Source organism: Gorilla gorilla, chromosome 1 (genome assembly GCF_029281585.2).
Source record: "Gorilla gorilla gorilla isolate KB3781 chromosome 1, NHGRI_mGorGor1-v2.1_pri, whole genome shotgun sequence".
NCBI lineage: Eukaryota > Metazoa > Chordata > Mammalia > Primates > Hominidae > Gorilla > Gorilla gorilla.
Window position 1 is genome coordinate 157,137,888 of NC_073224.2, and position 12,587 is coordinate 157,150,474.

The following is a 12,587-nucleotide window of genomic DNA, read 5'->3' on the forward strand; positions in this document are numbered from 1 at the left end:
ACTTTTTCTTTCCGTTCACAATCTATTACCTGCCCCAGTGATACTAAATATTGTCCAACATTGTGCTGGAAAATATCCCATGCCTATCTCCTTCCTTGAGCTGTGTAACACCTACTTCTCAAGGAAGATTTCATTTAGATTTTACCTCCCCTAGGAAGATTTCCCGGAGCTCTGTAGTCTGGTTAATTGCCTATTTTTATGCATTATATACATACCCACTTCATAGTGCTTACTTCTTTCTCTGTCTACTCATAAACTGTAAGTCCTAAGTTATATCCCCTCAGGGACTGTATCTCCAGTGCCTAGAGATATGCTCAGTCATTTGGATATGTACCATTTGCCCTCCAGCTCCCCTCAACATCCTTAAAAGCTTTCCTTATGTCCTGGAGACTGATCCATGTGTACTACATCAATGGACTCCCTCGGCCTGACTTTCAGTTGGTCTCTGCTAACGAGAGGCCCTGGTATGAGATGAGAGAGAGAGTCAGGATGTGGTGTAGGGGCTTGATTCCATGCCCTTGGGACCTTGAGTCCACTGCATCCCTCCTCCAAGGGCCTCAGCTCATTCCAGTTCTCTTTCCAGGATCTGGCAACCATTCCCTCCCATTTCCCCTTCAGGTCTGGAGGTGGTAATCAATACATATTTATTTAATTAACTCTAATTGAATCACTTTGTGTGAAACACTTTTTTCCCCTGGTGGATATGTTTTCTACAGTAAAGAAAGCAAATGAGTTTTCTCGTGACTGACTCGCCATTAATTGACCACTATATAGAGCAATATTTTCCATACTGCTTTTGGTATTCAGATGGTATGCAAAATAACATTTTATATTTTAATAATCATTTATTTAATATAGTAGGAAAATTTAACTAGCATAACAAAACCATGATTTAACGGATATAATGAAGTAACACACATTTTTCTTACAGACCACAATTAAGTGAAACATTGTCAATTTAAAGGAAAAAACTAAGTAAATGATATTTACTTACTACACGTAAAAATGAATATGATGAAATTATGGGCATGTTATGTGATTCTGTGGAACTTGGAAAGCACTGGCATGAAGGATTTTGAGGCTGTGTCTTACTAATGCAGAAAAAGTTGTGACTGATTTATGATCTCAGGCATTGGAAGAGCACAAAGCACACATGCCAGGTGAGTGTCACGTCTAGAGTCATGCCCTTGTTTATACCTTGGCAATCCAAGGGAAATTCCAGTTCTAATTCTTTGCATCAGCTGTTCTATTGGAGCTGGTTAGCTTAAAATACTGCTGCCAGGTAAAAGGGTAGAAGAAAATATATTTCTGCTTTTGCAGAAATCCATCTGTTTTATTACTCTGGAAGTTGTGCTGAAGTTCACTCATTCAACTGCCGCAACTAGCACAAAGAGTCTTCTAAATTATTTGATCCTAGCAAAATAACAAAGATTGTGAAAGAGTTACCAGTGTTATCATTGTAATTATATGAACAGAAAAAGTGCTACTTCCGTCTTTGGAGTGACAACAACTAATAACATTGTAAAGTTGTCATTGTTCAGTTCATAATTTTGAGTTTGATGAAAAATCTGTAGATTGTTAGAATTATTATTATAGTATGGAATATGAGAGATTTGGGCAACTAAATGTTTTACAGAAACTGAATAATTAAAACCTAATTCCATGAGTATTCTGGGTGGTGACTGGGTTTACGACTGTAGGCACACCATACTGGGAGTGAAACATTTAGTAGGTCCAATTCTGCAGAGACAAGTATTTTATTTACTTCTATATGTTTAATTTATACCCACTGGCCTCCAAAACATGTGCTATACCAAAGAAAAGGTAATAATGTACACTTGACTGGTTTTGGAAGCAGAGTAACAAATTGGATTAATTAATTGTACTCAGTATTTCCATCCCATTTAGTTTGGCTTTGATAACCCCCAAACTACCACAGTTTAATGGTCCTAGAGAACCCCCAGACAAATAAAATGGAAGAATAAAATGCTTAAAGTTAAAAACAACAACAACAACAAAATACTTTGAGACCTGATTAGTCCAGTTAACGTGTCTGCACTGATTCAATCCACTAAAGAATTCTAAATATTCTATTTGTACATAGTAAAAACCATTTATAGACAAATAACTTAGGCGTTCAAATGATTAAAGTAGGGGGTTTCACAGGGTGTGCTGGGAGCAGGTAAGGGTGGATATCAACCCAAAACCTCAGAAGTAGCTCCCTGTGAAGTAGTTGTCCAATTTCTTGTTGTGGTCTAACCTATTTCAAAGAATGAAATTGGCCACAGATGTTCTCATTTTAAAAGACATGAGCTTAGTTTCTTAATGCTTATTACTCTATGTAGAAATCCATTTCTCTCTTTGCTGTCTCTTTAGGAAACCTTTGTTTAATAATGCTCAGTAAATTAGGCCTCCATAGGCTTGGCTTTATCCCACCCTGCCAGTTTTCTTTCCCTTTCTGTACCTCTGTAAAATATCTGCTTAGAGTCTCTGATTTGAAATGTTAATTAAGGTGGGCCTGGCCTCAGGTTACAGTGTACATCCCTTTTTACATGCAAAGGGGAATATGCTAACTAGGTTACTTAGAGTCTGGGGGCCAAGAGGGAGGCTTCCAGAAGACAACAAAAGTCCATGAAGAACAGGGCACTTCTCAGCAACCCTCAAGGAGGCAATCGGTAAGACCGTTGGCTGAAATAAGTTATCTAGTATACAGAGACGTCTAGTATTAATTTTGGCCACGTTTTTTCTTTTTGTAATCTCTTATTGTTAAATTTGTATCCAGTTGACATAGATATAATATGATTTAATTAGATATTCAAAAAAGCCAGATATGTGACTAATCCTGCCTACTGATTTCAAACAGGTAAATAATGTTCAATCTATTTGATTTCAAGATGATGATCTCAACATTTTAAGGTTTCTGAGTGAGATATTCATTTCAAATCATCTGGGCCACCCTGAAAAACCTAGAGATAATTCCTATATTACCCTGAAGAAAGGGTGTCTGTGTTTCTGTGTGCATTGTGATTGTGTGTGGGTATGAATGTGTATGTATGAAAAGTATATATGGGATTGTGAATGCATTGCATACACGGCTCTCCTAGCAAGCAAGATTCAGAAAGAGAAAATCTACATTTGAAAGCAAGGACACCGTAGATGTTAACTTTAAATCATGTAAGAGGTAGCACAAAGAAATAAATTAATATTGTTGTGTAAAAAGTACCCTAAATTAGCCTCCAGAGACATGAATTGCAAAATAAATGCAAAAGTTACACCTTTAATTACTGTGGTGGAACCTTTGAGATTTTGAAACATTTATTTGTATAAATCACTTTCATAGTTATTATGGAAAGTATTTTCTAACTCTTTTGATTATAATGTTGTAGATGAGAAATGCTAGTTTCATTATTCTCATACTCGAGATATTTAAAGTTTTCCCTTTTATTGGCATGAACACATTTCATCTGCGGAGCTGTAGAGGACAGTCATTCAGGTTCACACATAAAAAGTAGTTAGCAAGAAACATTTTTCTCTCAGAGATCAGTCTTAACTGCCTTTTTCTTTTCTTCCCAATAAGACAGTCTTTCTTCCTTGCTTTGTAGCAGGAGTTCATTGTGTTGAACTATATGCCCTCCAATAGCCATAGATGCTGTAGAATCATTCTGTTTTTGAATGTAGTGGTCAATCATGTATGTTCAGCTTTTTTTTTTTTTAATTCTTAAAAGTTAACTTGCCATTCCCTTCATTCAAAGCCAGTAGAAATAAAACATTTGAATGAACTAAACAATTAGTATTTTGAGCAAATGTGTGAACAAAGGAGATCATGTAAAATAATCAATGACAGAGGAGAGTTTGTACTTTTTACTCCCATTACCCTTATTAAGAATAACCTGGCTAAATAAATAAATAAGTTGTGTGTGTGTGTGTGTGTCTCTGTGTGTGTGTGTGTGTGTAAATTGGGAGGGGGGGGCTGTGGGGGATCCCAAAGAAAAATGAAGCAGAGTTGGGATGTTCATCACATTGGCAGTTGACATAGCACACTGATCCGCTCAAACTGCTGTTCTAAAAAATCCATTTAGTTTAAATATAAAATTTCAACCCACAACCAGAGAAAAGAGCACCTCTTCAGAATTTATTAAATGTTTCTTTTTAAAGAAAGACAGATTAGAGCAATTTGACAAAGTGTAAGTGATATTTTTTGACACCTGAAAAAATGAAAACTAATTTCTGACTGAGGTTTAGAATTCTTTTCCTTGAAAGTCTTTAAAAAATAGTGTTTTTCTTACTGTTTTATTGAATGAGTAGCATGTTTTATGCGGCAAGCCTGATTCTTTGCTTTACTTCCTGGCCACTGCTGAAGATGCAATATAATACTTTGCACCAAGTTAGAGGAAATAAAATTCAACAGAGTCTATTTAGTTTGTGACTACCTGGAGCTTTCTCTTACCATTCTTTAAACCAAAATCTAAAATAGATAAATATCTGCAAATTATCCCCCATTTTATTCACTTAAAAATACATCATCACTACTTTGCACAATACCGTTAGTCGAAGTCAGTAATTCTTCATTTGATATACAGTAAAATGAAGTTAATCATGACAATTGTCCTAGACTGTGTACATCAACACTATTACCACTTTCTTTTTGGAAGTTATAGAAAAATCTCACTCCAAAGTAGGCCACATTAACAGAATGTATGAGCTCACTTTCCCCTTCCTGACTTACACTGACTCGCCAGGTTATTACTTTCCCAGCCACTGATAATGATATAGCCAGACTATTCCACTTGATAAAAAATATTTAAATAAAGTTTCTTCAAGCACAAATGAGATGCAGCATATTTACATTTTTATTTGATGAAGCCTGTTCCTGCTATCTTTGTTCTTAATTTGGTCTCAAAAGAATTAGCACTAAGAGGAAAAATAGTCTGTAAATATGTATGAAATCAAATATAGAGGGTAAGCTAAAAGGTATTGACTGCCAACAGAGCTTAGCTGCAGGAGGCAAAATTTTCTCCCTAGTTTTCTTCTTGGCTGGAAACACATTGCCTTCTATCTAGATTATTTAATCCTCAAAATGCACTTCAAAGCTTCTCATCAGGTGGCACATGTCTTTATAGGCAGTTGAATGTCAAAGATCTAGCTTAAAGATTTTTGAAAAATGTAAAAACATAATAGATCCCAGATAATAACACAGCAGTGGAGCTCCTGTCCTATTCCTTCCAGCAAAGTACCAGCATCACAGGCTGTGGCTAATCTCTGTGGCAAAGGGAAGAGCACATTCTGCTGCCTGAGAATGTGTGACATCTGTCTAACTGCTAGAAATGAAATGCTTAAACTGGGTTCCAGACCAATATCAGCTTGCTAACAATCCCAATCTCACTCTACACCTGTGGCTGAGGAGTGCTCTGAGCCATAAATTCTATCCTGCTCTCATGCCCAATTAGGCAATGGAACAACTTATGCAAAAATATGTAAGAGGCATTTTCTGTCCTTCTATGCGAAGCAAGATGCAGGCTTCAGCCTTAGCTCTCCCCTTTTAGAACTCATTTTTCAATCTTTGGCAAGGACAAATTACTTGTAATGATTACATCAACTCCCTTAAATGATTATATCATTGTGCGTTTAGTTTAAAAGCCCTTTAACACATTTATTTTTGCACTTCAAAAGTGGCTTTTGTGTTAGAGAGACAGCCCAGCATATGGAAAGAGACAAAAGCCTCTATATTAGTTGGAATATGCCATACACGAGGGACTTGGGGGTGTGGAAGGTCACATGCTAGGTGTATTAGAAACTGCCTGAAATAGTTCCACATGGGGCTCAGCGTTTTATGCATTTATATGAAGATGTTTAGGCGAATAAGCTAAGCCTTTGTCTTATTGAAAGATGTTACAAGAGGTTAACTCACAGTCAGCATTCTCATCCATAGCATATCATCATCATCATCATCCAGTATCTCTCCACTTCTTACAGGAAAGTGTCTGGATGTTCATTATATTTGAAAAAAAAATTCTCTGGCTTGTAGTTTGCCCACAGAATAGTCTCCTACAGATTTTTCAAATAGAGAAAAGAAAATTAGAATCACTGAAGAATGCCAGCTACCAAGCACCTCCCCCCTTAATTATGCTACCCCAATCCCCTTACCATAATCTGCCCAGCAACAAGGCACTTCCAGCTCCCTCTGGGGAGAAATCATTATAATGTATTAATTCAAGATTCCTAGTGATCTGGGACACCATAACACCGCACGACGGTTGTATTAAATGCATTATTTAAGTCTGTCAAGTATTTGGGGATGCATTTTGGCATAAAGACACTACATAAAATAAAGTTTTATTTTATTAACAATCATATGGGAGAAATAGTCCATGATGTTCCAGGTGCAATTTTAAGCATGGCTACACATCTTGGCCAACCACCCCTTTTTTCTTCCCTTTTTTTCTCGCTTGGCTGTCTAATTACATTCTAACCCTGACCAGGAAAGGAAGACAGGTTGAAGGTTTGGGGGGCCCTTGATATTTTGGATGCTGTGGTGATTTATAGCAAAAGTGTTTCACAATGTTGAGTTCAGTCTCCCTCCAAACATTGTTATACAAAAGACGGAGGGAAGAAGAATGGTTAGGAAGCCCTGTGTCTGTCAGACAACAAAATTCTCACACTGGTGGCCATTTGCATCTCCTCGCAGCTTGAAATTGTTGTCCGTTGTGCCAACACAGCTTCCTTACTTGTAAAAAACGCTTCTCTCTGTTGGAGGGCTCAGAAAGATATTCTTCCTACAAAATCCCTTTACAGAACTTCCAGTCCCCTTGGGGCATACTCGCCGGTTTATGGTAGCGATGAACTGTCATTGGTCCCTCCTTGGTCTGTGAGATTGGGACCCGTAGAAATGGCTGTGACCGTTACTTTTCTCTTTGGGGATTTGCCCTTTTTTCATTTGGGTGGAGATTGAGACTGAGCTTTGTTACAGAGAATTATCCTGTGGCAGTGGGTTGGGGAGATAAGTCTTTGTTGAGACATAAAACACATACAGACAAAAGTGTGAAAAATTGAAATGACAAGGTTGCTGGGGTGTTGTTTCTTAAGTTCGGTCAAATGTTCAGACATAGGAAGTAAGGTACTGTTTGGCTCCTTGCTAGGTACTAAAGCGAATTCATATTCCATGTCTTCAGAGTGGAGGTACTATATGATTTTATCATGGATATATATACCAGACACCACTACAGCATCCTAGTCTTTACATAATCTTAATGTATATAAATATTGTTTTTACTTTGGTGTAATACAGAAATAAGATGGATGTCACTTTATAAGAAGCTGGGCAGAGGAATCAAATGAAAGCCAAGTTTCTTGCTATCTATTGTTATAATAATTACGTGATCTCTTCTATATGGTTAACACATGTCAGCATCCATAGGGACACTATATGAAGAACAGAGATGATATTTGTGGTCTTGTGATTAATTTAGTGTCTAATCTGACATTCTTTGTCTCTGGCAGAGATAATATCCTCATTTAATTCAAATAAGACTTCTACATCATTAGGCCTCAGGTTTAAAATTTCTGAAGTCCATATAAAATGAATTTAGTTGCTGTGCAACATGTGTTAAATACTAAAAAATAACAATAAAAGCAAACTACGAAAAAAGCATTCAACATCTCCACCTTAGAAAGAGAGAAGTATTTATTATCTGCTTAACTACTGGTATATCTTAGAGGTTTTTAGAAAGACAACCTGTGAAGTAATGTAATTTACCTTCTAGACATGATTCAGAAAGTTGTGGTTTTATTATCCCATCACTATCTGTGAATTACCTTGTTTTTCTTCATAAACATGATTTAAATTCTGTTTATTGTGATTTCAAAATTCTTATAATTCTAAGTGCCACTATTAATAAGAAGTGCCATGGATGTGCCATTTTTTATTTGCTTTATTTTATAAAACAGGGTTTTAAAAAAAAAGGTTAATGTGTGCCAACTATTCTCATAAAAATCTGAAATTTTATTTTAATACAAAAATTCGAATAAAAATGGAGATGTTTAAATAAAAATTAAATTAAAAACAATAAACATACAATACACTGAAACTTTGTTTTTCAATAATATAGATAATGAAATTATATCTAAATATTGATAAAATTAAGTACACACATAAATTTTCTGGTACAAATGTAAGACAAGCAAATAAAAATAGCTATTGGAATAAAGATCCTTGTAAACATTTGCTGAGTAATTTTAATGTTTTCTATTATGTAACATTTCTACCCCTAAAACTATTTCAACTTGAACAATTTTTAAGTGACAGAAATTACATTTAAAACTATTTTTTTTTATTTTCCTGAAGTTGATAGTCAGAAATCTGAGAAGATCTAGGTTCTAACCCTAGCTTTGTTCCTAATTTGCTGAATACTAAGGCAAAGCCTTCACCTCCCTAGACATGTTTTCTTTAACATTCAAAGATTAAAATTAGAATCTCTAAATTCTTTTTAAATTCTCATATTCTATGACTCTATTTGCTCCTTTTTTTTTTTTTTTGTTCCAGGCAATCTTTCAGAAAGGGTGTCATCACCTTAAATCCCAGTGTAAGGTATTCAATTGATTAGCAGTACTTTTAGCTTCTTATTTATTCACCAAATAAAATGACATTACAGTGTTGCCAAATTTATGTCAAATTGGTCCAAAATATAGAGGTCTATACCAATTATATTCAATGTCAAAAGATGAGACATTTATCTCTTTTGTTGTATGTTTTAAAAGTTTCCCTTAATTTAATTTTATGATAGCGTGATATTCACTTCCCAGTATGCTAAATCATTAACAAAGTAACTTTTTATGACAGTTAAGTTCAATATTCTAATTAAAAGTTATGGCAAATCCTCATTCAAGACTCCTGAATTTCCCTAGTAAGACTTTTTGTTATATTAGTTAAAAATATTATTTATTATCTAGCTATGTATTATATATCTTACTTTTTATTTATCTATAGCTAGTAGAACATTTTAAAATGTGAAATAAGTAAGTCAAAACAAACCAGATATTTAAAAATCATTTGCTTTTGATTGAACAATACTTATTATGGAAAAATTACTCTGCTAGAAACTAGTAATACAAATATTAATAATTCATATTGTTTATTATATCCTAGGGCTTTTACATGCATTATTTTATTTAATTCACAAAGAAACCTCATAAGATACTACTGATATTCCATTACACAGATGAACTGAAATGCAAAGAGGTTGAATTACCTACCCAAGGTAACACACTAGAAAGTGTACCAGGGGACCATCAGTGGCCTGTGCTCTAAATCACCGGCTCCATCACAACCTCACACAGTTTGTAAAGGGTCTGCCTTTACTAAGGTAGAGACACATTCCCAACTACCTAAAATAAAATGAATAAAGTTCATTAATCAGGGCCTGGATACATTTTAGGAAGTTATAGGAAGGAGACGTGTGTGTGTGTGTGTGTGTGTGTGTGTGTGTGTGTTTTAGCAGGAGATGTAGGAGGTATTATTTTAACTCAAAATAAAGTACCCACTTCCCTGAGAAAATCACAATGTTATATTCCCAGAATATAATTCGCTCCATTTTCAAATGTGCAGACAGGACAAGGTGATGTGGATGGCACAGGCTTGTGTGGGCTCAACTCAATTTGCCTGCTGCCCAATTATGCCAGCAACAGGAGTTCTAGCTGGTTCTCTCTTAGGACTTGGCAGCATTTACTAGCTCCTGGCTAGGAGGTTAACCTGAAGTTTTGCCCAAAATTTATGTCTTAAGGAATAATCTGAGAATGTCCTACAGAGAGGTAAATGGAGAACATTGAAATCTTCTTCCTTTCCCTATTTCTCTCAGGTGCATTTTTACGCATCTAGTAGAGGACCACAAGGTTTTGTTCCATAAACCAAAGGGTACATTTAAAGAGAGAGAGAGAGAGAGAGAGAGTGTGTGTGTGTGTGTGTGTGTGTGTTTCATGTTTTTGGTTGGCACAATTCCTGTGGAACTTCCTTAGTCTTTTTGAACAATCACCCAATATCATATCTGAAACCATAATTGTTCATGGGAGCCTTCTTTTCTGTTATTCTGAGGACTCTCATGGTTCAGCTATTTTGTTTTTTTGTGGTATTTAAATTAAGTAAGGAAAATACACATTGACTTGTATATATTTTTATTTGGTTACATTCTACTTTTAGTACTGTAGACAAATAGATTTTCAGGCTACCAAGTTTCCCCTTCTTAGCCACTGAAAGTTAATTTTCAATTTTTTCCCCTTTCAGTTATGTTTTCAGGTCATACAAATGCTCAGTCACTAGTCATCACTCTCATTGCAGAGGACAAGCTCTTGTCTTGTGTTATGTCAGGATGGAATTGGGTAGGACTGTGAGGAGGGACTGAGACTGTGAAGAGGCAACACCCTCACTTCAGTCTTTTCACCTGACACTTACATTCAGCTGTAGCTGAGAAACCTGCACTTTTCTTGAATGTGGGGCAGTGGAAAACAATCCTATAGTGGTCAGATTTAATTATTAGCCGGATAGCATAACTTTCTTTTTTTCTCACACCTCAAGTATGTTAAAAACAATATAAACATTAGGATTTATGCAACACACTCATATTTAAAATATGGCCAAATCTGTTTTATGGTAGTATATGTTTCTTGCCGCAAATAATATCTCCCTTCAAACACAGAATTATCTGGATGTAACTTCTTTATATCTAAAAATGAAAATACATTGTCTCCTCTCTGATATATTTATTTTAAATAAGAATAAGTTGATTTACATAAGCAAGTTCTTTCTGGCTATCTCCATATTCAACTTTACTAGAAATACAAACATACCAACACTGAGGCTATCAGAGGTAGTTTTGTGGGAAAGACAAACTTGTCATTGTGAAGAGAAGAGCTGACAAGAGGCAATATAGCTTAAACCACTTACATCAAATGAAATAGTTAAAAAAAAAGTTACTAACTAATCAGCTTAAATTCTTAAAAAAAAAAAAAAGGAAATTATAACTAGAAAGAGTATAGTATCTCTGTGAAACTTCAAAAGGTACAGCTGGCTGGAGAATGTACAGTCCCCTGAGACTGCAGGATAAAAACCTATAAGTGTGCTCTCTAAAATCTTTTCTTCTCCTGACCTCATGCCAAGGTTAAGATAGAAGATTTTTTATTATGACTTTGAAACAGAGTTAAGGTGAAACAACTTGAGGAAAACAGATGAGAAGCTGGGACCCTTTCCATCACTCAAGGGAAGAACTCAAGTAGAGGCCAACTGCTTGTTCTCCCATCTGCATCTTGAGTTGTGCTGTGATTATTGTATTTGCACCTTTAACTCCTGCAGTTATATATGCAAATCAATGAATTCTGACCACGATGCAAAGGGTAAAATGCCAGGGCGATCGTTTTGAAAAATTTCACATGTTTAGTTTACAGTCATCTCCTCTTCAAAGCAGCCCTGTCCTCTGTCCTTGTCCAAAGTAAGTGCTAGCAAAAAAGTAGCAGATTTGTAGAAAACAAGAAAATACTACCGCTAAATTCCAACACAGGTTAAAGAATATTCAGTAATGTCTTGGCTTGAGGCTCTGTGCACTGTGTACCATGGGTTTGAGTCTGTGCACTGTGCATCACATGCACAGATATACTTCATTTCATTCAGGATGCTGTGTTCAACAATTAAATGCTTGCAGAAGAATGACACATTTTTAGTCACATTCTGAACTGTATTTGCCACCTTTTCCTTCTCAGCTGTTGTAGTTCTGTTCTGAAGCAGTGAAAATACAACAATTTTTTAAAAGAATCAATTAGAAGGAAGCCTTAATGATGCAAATTTTGAGAGGATTTATGTATTCTTTTAGATCTTAAATGTCTCCCTTTTAAAAAAGCAAAACAACCATTGCCCCAGACGTCAGTTTTTAAAAGTGTACCTGTCTGCCTGTGTAAACTGTTATGGTCTTCAGTCTCATATGGACTTGAATATGCCAGAAGGCCACCGATCATGTGCTCCTGAAGGAGCCTGTCTGCCTACATTTGCTTTTTTTTTTTCCTTTTTCATTTTTGTGTGTGTGTTTGGCGTCGGGGGGGGGGGGTGGGGGGTTTGCAGCTGTATCATACATTCTTAGAGCTAATGATTAAATCAATCTTTATATTAATAACATGTGGCCCATATTATTAGTCCCCAAACAAATGACATGTATTTTAAAACATACGTTTAAAAATACACACTGGACTATTATGATGTGGAGCCATTGTAGAAAGCAAGCAGATGTCTAGCATGGAGACAAAAAAGGTAAAACCCTGTTAAAAGGGAGAAAGCAAGGTAAGCCTTCATTCTGTTCTGTTTATAATGAGGTGGCTGCGTCTTCCACTTGATTAAGCAAGGAGGAAAGCCAATGAGAAAATGCACTAAATAGACCCAGGGTATCGGTGAGTAGGTACGTGTTGACTCTCTGGCTGGGACTCAGCAGAACTGATACCTTACAGACACTCAGGAGTTCTCCTTAAGCCTGTCAATGATACATTTTGTTTTCAACCCACACACTGGCTGAGGATTTGATTTTTGTTATGTGACTCACACCAAAGAGGAAACAACT

At 35.9% G+C, this 12,587-nt stretch overlaps 1 long non-coding RNA gene across 2 annotated transcripts in view; it reads left to right on the forward strand.

Moving 5' to 3' along the window:
- Nucleotides 1-2,597: 2,597 nt before the first annotated feature.
- Nucleotides 2,598-12,587, forward strand: part of LOC134757016 (uncharacterized) — a 200,459-nt gene continuing 190,469 nt past the window's right edge. For both annotated transcript variants that reach the window (XR_010130613.1, XR_010130614.1), the window contains exon 1: nucleotides 2,598-2,675. This is a non-coding gene — a long non-coding RNA (uncharacterized lncRNA). The remainder of the gene's footprint in view (nucleotides 2,676-12,587) is intronic.